General features: G+C 44.3%; 1 protein-coding gene across 1 annotated transcript in view; it reads left to right on the top strand.

Annotated features, from left to right (window-relative positions):
• Positions 1–222: 222 nt before the first annotated feature.
• The window catches only part of LOC115084251 (protein lifeguard 1-like), a 76,210-nt gene continuing 67,782 nt past the window's right edge, over positions 223–8,650 (top strand). The window contains exon 1 of the mRNA XM_029588865.1: positions 223–274. The gene's annotated coding sequence lies outside the window, so the exon portion shown is untranslated. The remainder of the gene's footprint in view (positions 275–8,650) is intronic.

Here is an 8,650-nt window from a genome sequence, read left to right as displayed (position 1 = left end):
GAACAGATTAATAAATCTGAGGAGATTATTCTTAATACGACCAGGAAGTGAGTTGGCAGGGCTTGTCATCTCTCCAGGCCTGATAAGATCTATTAATGACACGTTTCAGGGATTTGAACACCTTGTACCATTTGTTTATCAAGGCAATGCTATGGCAACAGAGCAAAGTACAGTTCCTCAAAGCTCATTGGTCTGTCATTATGGTTTCGCTTAGTAAAACATTAACTTCAAGATTGTACATCGATCAGAAGAGAATTATACAAGTGAAACTGGGGTGAGATTTTTAAACTAAATTAAACCATAAAACTCATTGAACTGCAAACTATTTGTATTTTCCTAAAAAAATAGCTAGATAAAATGGTGGCTGGATTTTGTTCAGGGCAGTATATAGGCTGGGATTTAAGTATGATTTCCTTGGTCAGGGTGAAAGGAGAATAGAAAATGGATGGGTTGCAGGCTGCTTTGTGCTGTTTTTCTGAACGGCTTCTAGGTGCAGTGTATCTGATCACAGGTGGCAGCTGCATGAGTGCTTACTCCGATGTATTGCTAAACAGGGGAGATAAGCCCAACAGAAGGGCAATTTAGAAGCCATGGTACTTGATATTCTAGAATCACGTTTTCAGGTGAATCCTGGCTTCTAGAACAGAGGCAAAGAAGGCTAATTATGGACTAGAAGCTGGTACATTACTTGTTTCTGCCAACAAGTGGCTGCATAAGAGCTGCACACAAGATTTACACCCTCAGTACTACTCCTGCGCAGTCACATTTACAAAACTAACCCCTGGCTTGTTGAGTCAGTTGTGCATTTTTTATTGTTCCTTTTCTGTGCTGTCTGAGATGCCTTCTGTTTTGTTGGTGTAAATGCTTTAGGACGAGAGATTGGGAAAACAACAAAAACAGTACTGATTCCTGGTGCCCTTATGACCTGGAGGGACTCCTTCCGCCCTCCCCTCTATGCTTCTGCTCCTAGGTTACAGACGATGGGCTTGAACTGATGACTTCTGCATCACAATGCATTGCATAACCCCGATGTGATACAAAGCAAGAATTATACAAAGATGCTGTTGTACGTGACCGTGTAGGCAGCTTTACCTAATGGGTAGTGGCCATCATTTTCCTCCCCTCCCCCCCCCCCCCCCCCTTCTTTGTACAGGATTCTGGCTCTCCAGAGTCAGGTTTCTCTCACCTAAGGCTGTTCAAGACCCTGCAGCCATCTGACCTCAGACCTCATATTGCAGTAGCAGCAGCAGCAGCACTGTCTTTATGAGCAAATACTTCTCACAACTCCATCCACAAGACAGGACGGACTGATTCTTGTTGCAGTCAGTGTTTAAAATGTTATAATCTAGTCTCATACTTTGTTTTTATAAAAAACTGAAAAAAGCAAGTTAATTCTCAGCTCTTCTAAATATATGCAGAACTTAGCAACACTTTCATATACATACAGCACTAAACCTTTTTGTTGGGACTCTGTGTCATCTCCATAGCTGAGCCTTCAGTGACACTGGAACCTGCTCCAGCTCCATTCACTAGTTTTTCTGACAGGGGTAAGAGGTGTCAAGAATTCAATGTCCAGGTGATCAGCTTTTCCTTCCCATGAGAGGTGTAATGCCAGGCATGACAATAATAAAGACGCTTTAATTTTGCATCAGGTTGGTTAATTGGTTGCTGGACCCACCACTGGATGGGAGATTAAATTGTTTAGTTACTGTTGTAACCAGACACTAGAAAGTATGTCTAATTCCTTGCCCAAAGTTGGTCGGACCATGACCCATATGGCCCACCCCATTCCATGGCCTATGTGAATAGTACAGCACACTATACATGGGTTTTCTCTGTGTTACATTAGCAGTTTTCCTCCCGTTCTAATTCAGTTGGAACCAAGCATGTTCTGGTGCCATGAATCCTCAGTCAGAACTACCTCGCAATTTTTCCCTTATTTTAAATCCCCTCCAAACTTACTATAGTCCAGCCATTTCAGTGACAATCCTCAGTGGAGGACTGTAGGGATAGACCAGTCACCCTAAAAGAAGTATGCAATCGAAACAAACTGAGTGCAGGCCTGAGCAAACACAAGATGGAAGTTCAGCCACATGATGGATTCTGCAGTTTTAATATGAATTCCTGTAAGAATTATACTGAGGAGAAGAAGCTGCTATTGTTCTCCATAATCGCATAATCTGTCTTCACCTTACAATTTAGCTGGTATCGGCAAACATAAACTTGCTGAGCTTGTGGCCTTGACAAAATTTGTATCCAGTTATGAGGCCCAGTATTGGTCACCAGATGCCTTCTAACTGACGTTATCTATGTGAGAATCCGATACACATACTAGCTAAGAAGTCACATCGGATACCCACCAAGCAATGGATCGTGCTAATCTCTGACCAATCAATATTGACTTTTGCATCATATGCATATGCATATTCATAAAGCCCTGATGAAGAAAAAGACTTTGGATTTACAGATTCTGGACCATCTTCTCATATATATACATGAGACTTTTCATGAGACTTTTAATGACACTCAAGCCTAAGCTTTGAGACTAAGATCTGCTCAGCACAGCCCTGCTCTATTAAGTTTGGAGTACTTGCTGATCTCATACTTGCACAAGGCTTTGCAAGCCAAGCCAATCTTCGCTTCTGCCTGCATAACTTACAGGGCCTTCTATAAGCACAGGGTCCGCTGCCCTAGGATTGTGGTGGTAACCTGTTGCCTGCCAGCTGACTGTCCTCCATGCCACAAGACAGGACTCTGACCAGACTCTTTGAGAAGGATGACCCGAGGGCAGTGAAGAGCAAGAGAACTTGAGACCTTCGCTGAGATGTCTTCATGAACTCCTAATCAATGTAAGATTGAGTAAATTATTACTTTAAGTGTGGTAGGTAATTGCCAATGTGTTTAGAGTTGTGCAACTTAACTTTGGGCTAGACATAAGATCTTTTCATAAGCTTTTCAACAAGAGTGATTTACCCTGTTAAACCAAGTATAAAAAAAATATTTATCATTTATATTATTTCAATAAATGTATATTCCACACATTCTGTTAAATCAAGGAGGATTACGATTAAAAAAATGTAAATATATAAAATAAAAAAATGACATATCACATAAAATCAAATATGATATCAAAGAAAAAATACTAAAACAAGTAAAAGATTGCTCACTTAAAATGACACCATAAAAAAATAAAATCTTCTGCCAAAAGAAAACACCATAGATCAGTAACCTGTCCAAAAAATTCATCCTTCTAAAAATGCAAAAATAATACTAAATTAAAACCCAAATATGCACATAAAACCATTGTACATTTTATGTTGCTATAATAAAAAAATATTATTCTTAACCTCAAAAAGGTGTAGAAATTCTGTTCTCTTTATATGAACTTGGACCTTATTTTATATGATTTAAATGTCAGATAAATCATGTAAGACTAATTATTCCTTACAGGGCTCCTTCATGACCCCTATAATCATGGGTGCTGAATCTGGCCACTGGGTGTCACTGCAATGAGTGGGACTCCTTCCCACCTCCAGGGACTGTGAACTCTATCTCTGTAGCACTGCTGACCAACCTGCAGAGCAGAAGACCTGACATGGGACCTGAACACATATTCTCCACATACGCAATGCTATCACTGAGCCTTCTGGCCAGCCCCATTTTTGAGGGTTTTGTTTAAAAAAAAACTTTAATAAGACACTTTTTAAATAAAAAAGGTTTAAACATACAAAAAAAACCCGACACTTTTTTAAAAGTTTGAATAGACCTTAAACTGTTAGGCTGTCATATTGATAAAGAAAGAGAATGGGGCCGATTTTAAATCCTATGCGCACGGGGTATATTTGTGCGAGCTACCCGGCGTGCACAAATGTATACCCAATTTTATAACATGCGTGCGCTGCCGCGAGCATGTTAGAAAATCCGGGGTCGGCGCACGCAAGGGGGTGCACGCCGAGCCCAAGGGGAGCCCCGATGGCTTTCCCCGTTCCCTCCAAGGCCGCTCCGAAATTGGAGCGGCCTTGGAGGGAACTTTCCTTCCGCTCCCCACCACCTTCTCCTCCCTTCCCCTATCTAACCCACCCCCCAGCCCTACCTAAATCCCCCCCCCCTACCTTATTTCACCGAGTTACACCTGCCTCTGGCTATATGGATGTCATCTTTTCCCTACACTATAAGACCGTTTCATACCGTATCAATGCATGTCCACTGACGTGGTGAAAAGTCATCTTTTTTGCTTTAAAAAAATAAATTCCCTAAATCACCCTTGTGTGGAGCCGGTTGGAAGATCTGCCTAATGGCCAAGCGATTCCAACTTTCCCAGGGCTAAAATCCCCTTCATGTGGGTGAAACACATCAGCAAACCAGGTCAGGCTCAAGCTCTCAACCTTTAGCCCATATTCCTCATAAAATGCTCACCTTGCAGCATCCTAGCCAGGTACAGCACTCATTGCATTGTAAAACTGCCAGCCTTTAATGGTTACGTGTGGCTCGGTTTTTATTGCGTGATCTGACTAATGGGGAGTTTTGATCAATCAATTGAAGGACACATCTATGCAGCATTAGTCAGCACTTTCTTATCCATTCAGATGAGAATACAGGCACAGCAATGTCATAAGAGCTGTGCTTCTACAAAGGGCCTCAGTATTCCCAGCCCAGTGCCAGAAGGATTGCATGAACTTAGCTGCTCCCCAAAAGATTATCTAGATCTACATTCTAACCTCAGCTGTATAATCACCCTCAGAAGAGGAAAATAACTTATCAAAATGTGTTTTCCCCATTTTTCCTTTTTTCATAGACTTAGGTATAGCATGCCAGGGTGACACATCTCTCCGATTTATCTTCAATGCTGTGCCCTTGGACAGCAGGGGTCACCAGAACATAAATATGTTCTTCAAAATGTGATGCTTGCCACCATTTCCGGTGACTATTTTTTAATTAAAATTTGTATTAAAATGTTTACATTAAATATTACAGGATTGCCAGATTAGCTCATATTTACAATTCAACAGTTACAATATCATAAATAACATAGCACAAGAACTCTTACCTTTCTTCCATCATATTATAATTCTCATATTACTCTTTTTAAAGTCTAACTCACTGTCAAGTACACATTGACACAGACTTAGCTGAAGGCACATATTTAATAATCACCATAAACAAATTAGATATGAGCCTGAGTCCTTACCCAGACCACATTAAATTCTGTTAGTTCAGATATTAATAAATGTATTCAATGCATTTCCTTAAGGAACAGGTCTACCTTAAGCAAAATGGGTTCCCAGATTTTTGGTACATTCAAATAGAAATCCCATAATTGGAAAGTAATAGATTCCATCTTGTATACCCTTCACAATAGACATATCCATTCTGCCAGAGGGGGAACCAAAGAAGATTTTCAGTGGCATGCTATATTCCTTCTCACTGCCACCAACACGTCTAATTAGGCTGATGTTGCGGAAGTGGACCCTTAGGTTGAGGAGGGGTTGGCGCAGTCTGCAGGGAGGAGCCCTGCAGGTCTCCACCATCGGCAGGCAGAGCTTGACGGAGCAACTGGAGCTTGCCAGAGTAACTGGAGCTTCACCAATACTAGCCCTCGTTACGCTCAGGTTGAGCCCTCTGGTGCCGGGGCCAGCTGGACTTAGGCGTGGGCATCTGTGGAGGTGAAGATCCGAAGTTTGGAGGATGAGGCAGGCCAGCACAGCAGGGAACGCAGATGGGTCAGGCCACAGTCTGGAAAGGTGACTGGCAGCGGAGTCTGGACAAGGCAGAGGTTGGAGGCAGGCAAAGTTCAATTGAAGATGAGGTACAGGCTGTGGTCAGTGGCAGGCAGAGGTCAAGCAGTGTCGGGATGCACTCCAAGATCAAAGCCAGAAAATCAATCCGAAGAGGATGAAAAAGAGGAGGAAGATGAGGGACCACAGGAACACAAGGAGACGCTGAAGACAGATGGGAGAAAGACTGACTACAGACGAAGAGATACAGAGACAAACCAGAAGCAGGAACCAAAGGCAGAAGACACGGACCTAGGAACACCACACTAGAGACAGGAAGCAGGATGCAGCATTAGGAACGCTAGCAAAGCACTTTTCCAGGGGGAGTCAATCTATTGCCGAGAAACTGGAGGATCATTTGGAACAGCCTTATATGGGGGCCAGCCTGTGATGTCATCACAGGGTGCCCCTGACCTTCCCGCCACTGGCCCTTTAAATGTTGGGGAATCGGTCGTGCGCATGCCTAGGGAAACAGAAGAGGAAACTCCCCGGAAGGCAGTTCAGGCCCTGATGTTCCCGTGTCATCCTCTGCACCGGAGAGAGGCCAGCTGGAGCAATGCAGTGTGTCTGCCTGCCAAGTTCAGAGGAGGGCGCCATCTAGGGGCTGCCATGAGCAGCAAGAGAGACGTGGCATCAGGAAGCCAGCAGCTGGGCCCGACCTGTAGGTAAGGGCGGCGGGCCACTGGATGGGGCCATGGACTACCATTTAAAAAGAAAGTCTTAAGCATATACTACAGCTATCAGGCAGACCGTGAGTAAACTTTGCGATCAGCGTACAGAGCTGACCATTTCTAAGCGTCATATGGGCTAGTTAAAACATACTTTTAACAGCATAAGACTATGCTTTCCTGAAGCTCCCTGAAGAAGGAGTTTTCACTCCGAAACCCTGCAGCGTTAGAGGATCACCTTCAGGACCAGCCATCCTCAGCACACTCGAAGCCATCGGCTTTACCCAAGTTATCACCTCCCCCATGCACAAAGCAGGGCACACTCTGGACCTCCTCTTTGTCAACTCCAGGATTAGCCTACCCTCTAAACCACACTGTACCCCTGTCCCATGGTCTGATCACGCTATTGTCAAATCCTCCATCTCTATAAAGATACCCAAACCATCCAAATCCCCCTCCACCACATCTTTTGCCTACAGAAAATCCTGCCCCAGTGAGGACCTTACTTCAGCCTTTGCCAGCTCTTCTCTGAAACTCAACTGCTCAACTCCAAACACAGCCCTAGACTCTTGAAGCCACATCACCTTAGATATTGCAAACAAACTGTGCCCTATCACCACACATAAAACTAAACTATCTGCAAAAAAACAAAACCCATGGTACTCCCCAGACCTCAAACTAATGAAACATGAGCTCAGGCAGAAAGAACGCACATGGCGTAAAGACCCATCCCCGCAAAAAGCATCCATATTCAAATCCTCACTACATCTCTACAGGCTAGCCACCCTTAAAGCCAAACGAGACTACTACATCCTAAGAATCCACGATTACAAATATAACCCCAAAGCCCTCTTCACCTATGTTTCTTCCCTTACCAAACACACATCCCCCCCATTCCTGACAGCGAAGCCAGCAGCAAATGTGAAGAACTGGGACGCTACTTTCATGACAAAATCGCAACCATCCTTCTCCGATTTCCCTCTACTCCCTCCTCGCTCCCAGCTGCTGCAGGCACTGACCCACCCTCGTCCTCCTTTAACGACCTTGAACTCGTTTCTTCCACTGAAATCACATCTATCCTCAAAAAGATGAAACCTGCGACTCATCCATCAGACACTATCCCCACCAAAGCCCTCCTCACCATACCTGACATCATTTCCAAACACATTGCAGATGTTATCAATTGCTCCCTCTCTTCAGGCATTGTCCCTGACCCACTCAAGCATGCTGTGGTCAAACCATTGCTCAAAAAACCTGCACTTGACCCCAAGGACCCCGCCAACTTTCGTCCTATCTCCAATCTCCCTTTCATCTCAAAAATCATGGAGAAGGTCGTCAACTCGCAACTTACAGAATTCCTTGAAACTCACAATCTTCTCCACCCCTCTCAATTTGGCTTCCGTAAACACCTCAACACTGAGACCCTCTTACTTTCCTTGACTGACTACTTACTCAGGGGAATGGATCAAGGTCACAGCTACCTTCTTGCTCTACTGGACATTTCAGCAGCTTTTGACACCATAAATCACACCCACCTCCTTGCCCGCCTAACCGACATTGGCCTTTCCGGCACAGCCCTTAAGTGGTTCTCATCCTACCTCGACAATAGGAAATTCACCGTGAAAATAGGCAATGCTGAGTCCTCCCACTACGCCCTCGCCCAAGGAGTCCCCCAAGGCTCCTCCCTCTCTTCTACCCTCTTTAACATTTACCTCACCCCCTTGTGCAAACTCTTATCAGAACTTGGCCTCAAATTCTTTCTCTATGCTGATGATGTGCAAATCATCATACCCATTCAAGGCTCCCTATCTGACACCCTTGAATCCTGGGGAAACCATCTCGTTGCCATCAACTCCTTACTTACCAACCTCCACCTTGCTCTAAACACTGCCAAAACTGAACTCCTCCTCATATCCCATCACCCCCCTACTAATCCCGCACTCTCAACTGACTCTGCTATCAAGATTCCTCATGCACAGCTCTGCACAAGGAACCTGGGGGTCCTAATCGACCAACAACTGAACTTCAAAAAACATATCAGTGCCATACTCAAAGAGGGTTTCTTCAAACTTAAAGTCTTAAAAAACCTGAAACCTCTCCTTCACGCTAGTGACTTCCGCACTGTCGTCCAGGCTACACTGGCATCCAAGATGGATTACTGTAACTCCCTCTTTCTTGGCCTACCCTACTCCTCCTTAAAGCCCCTCC

Source organism: Rhinatrema bivittatum, chromosome 2 (genome assembly GCF_901001135.1).
Source record: "Rhinatrema bivittatum chromosome 2, aRhiBiv1.1, whole genome shotgun sequence".
Classification (NCBI taxonomy): domain Eukaryota; kingdom Metazoa; phylum Chordata; class Amphibia; order Gymnophiona; family Rhinatrematidae; genus Rhinatrema; species Rhinatrema bivittatum.
This window is presented reverse-complemented; position numbering and strand designations above follow the sequence as displayed.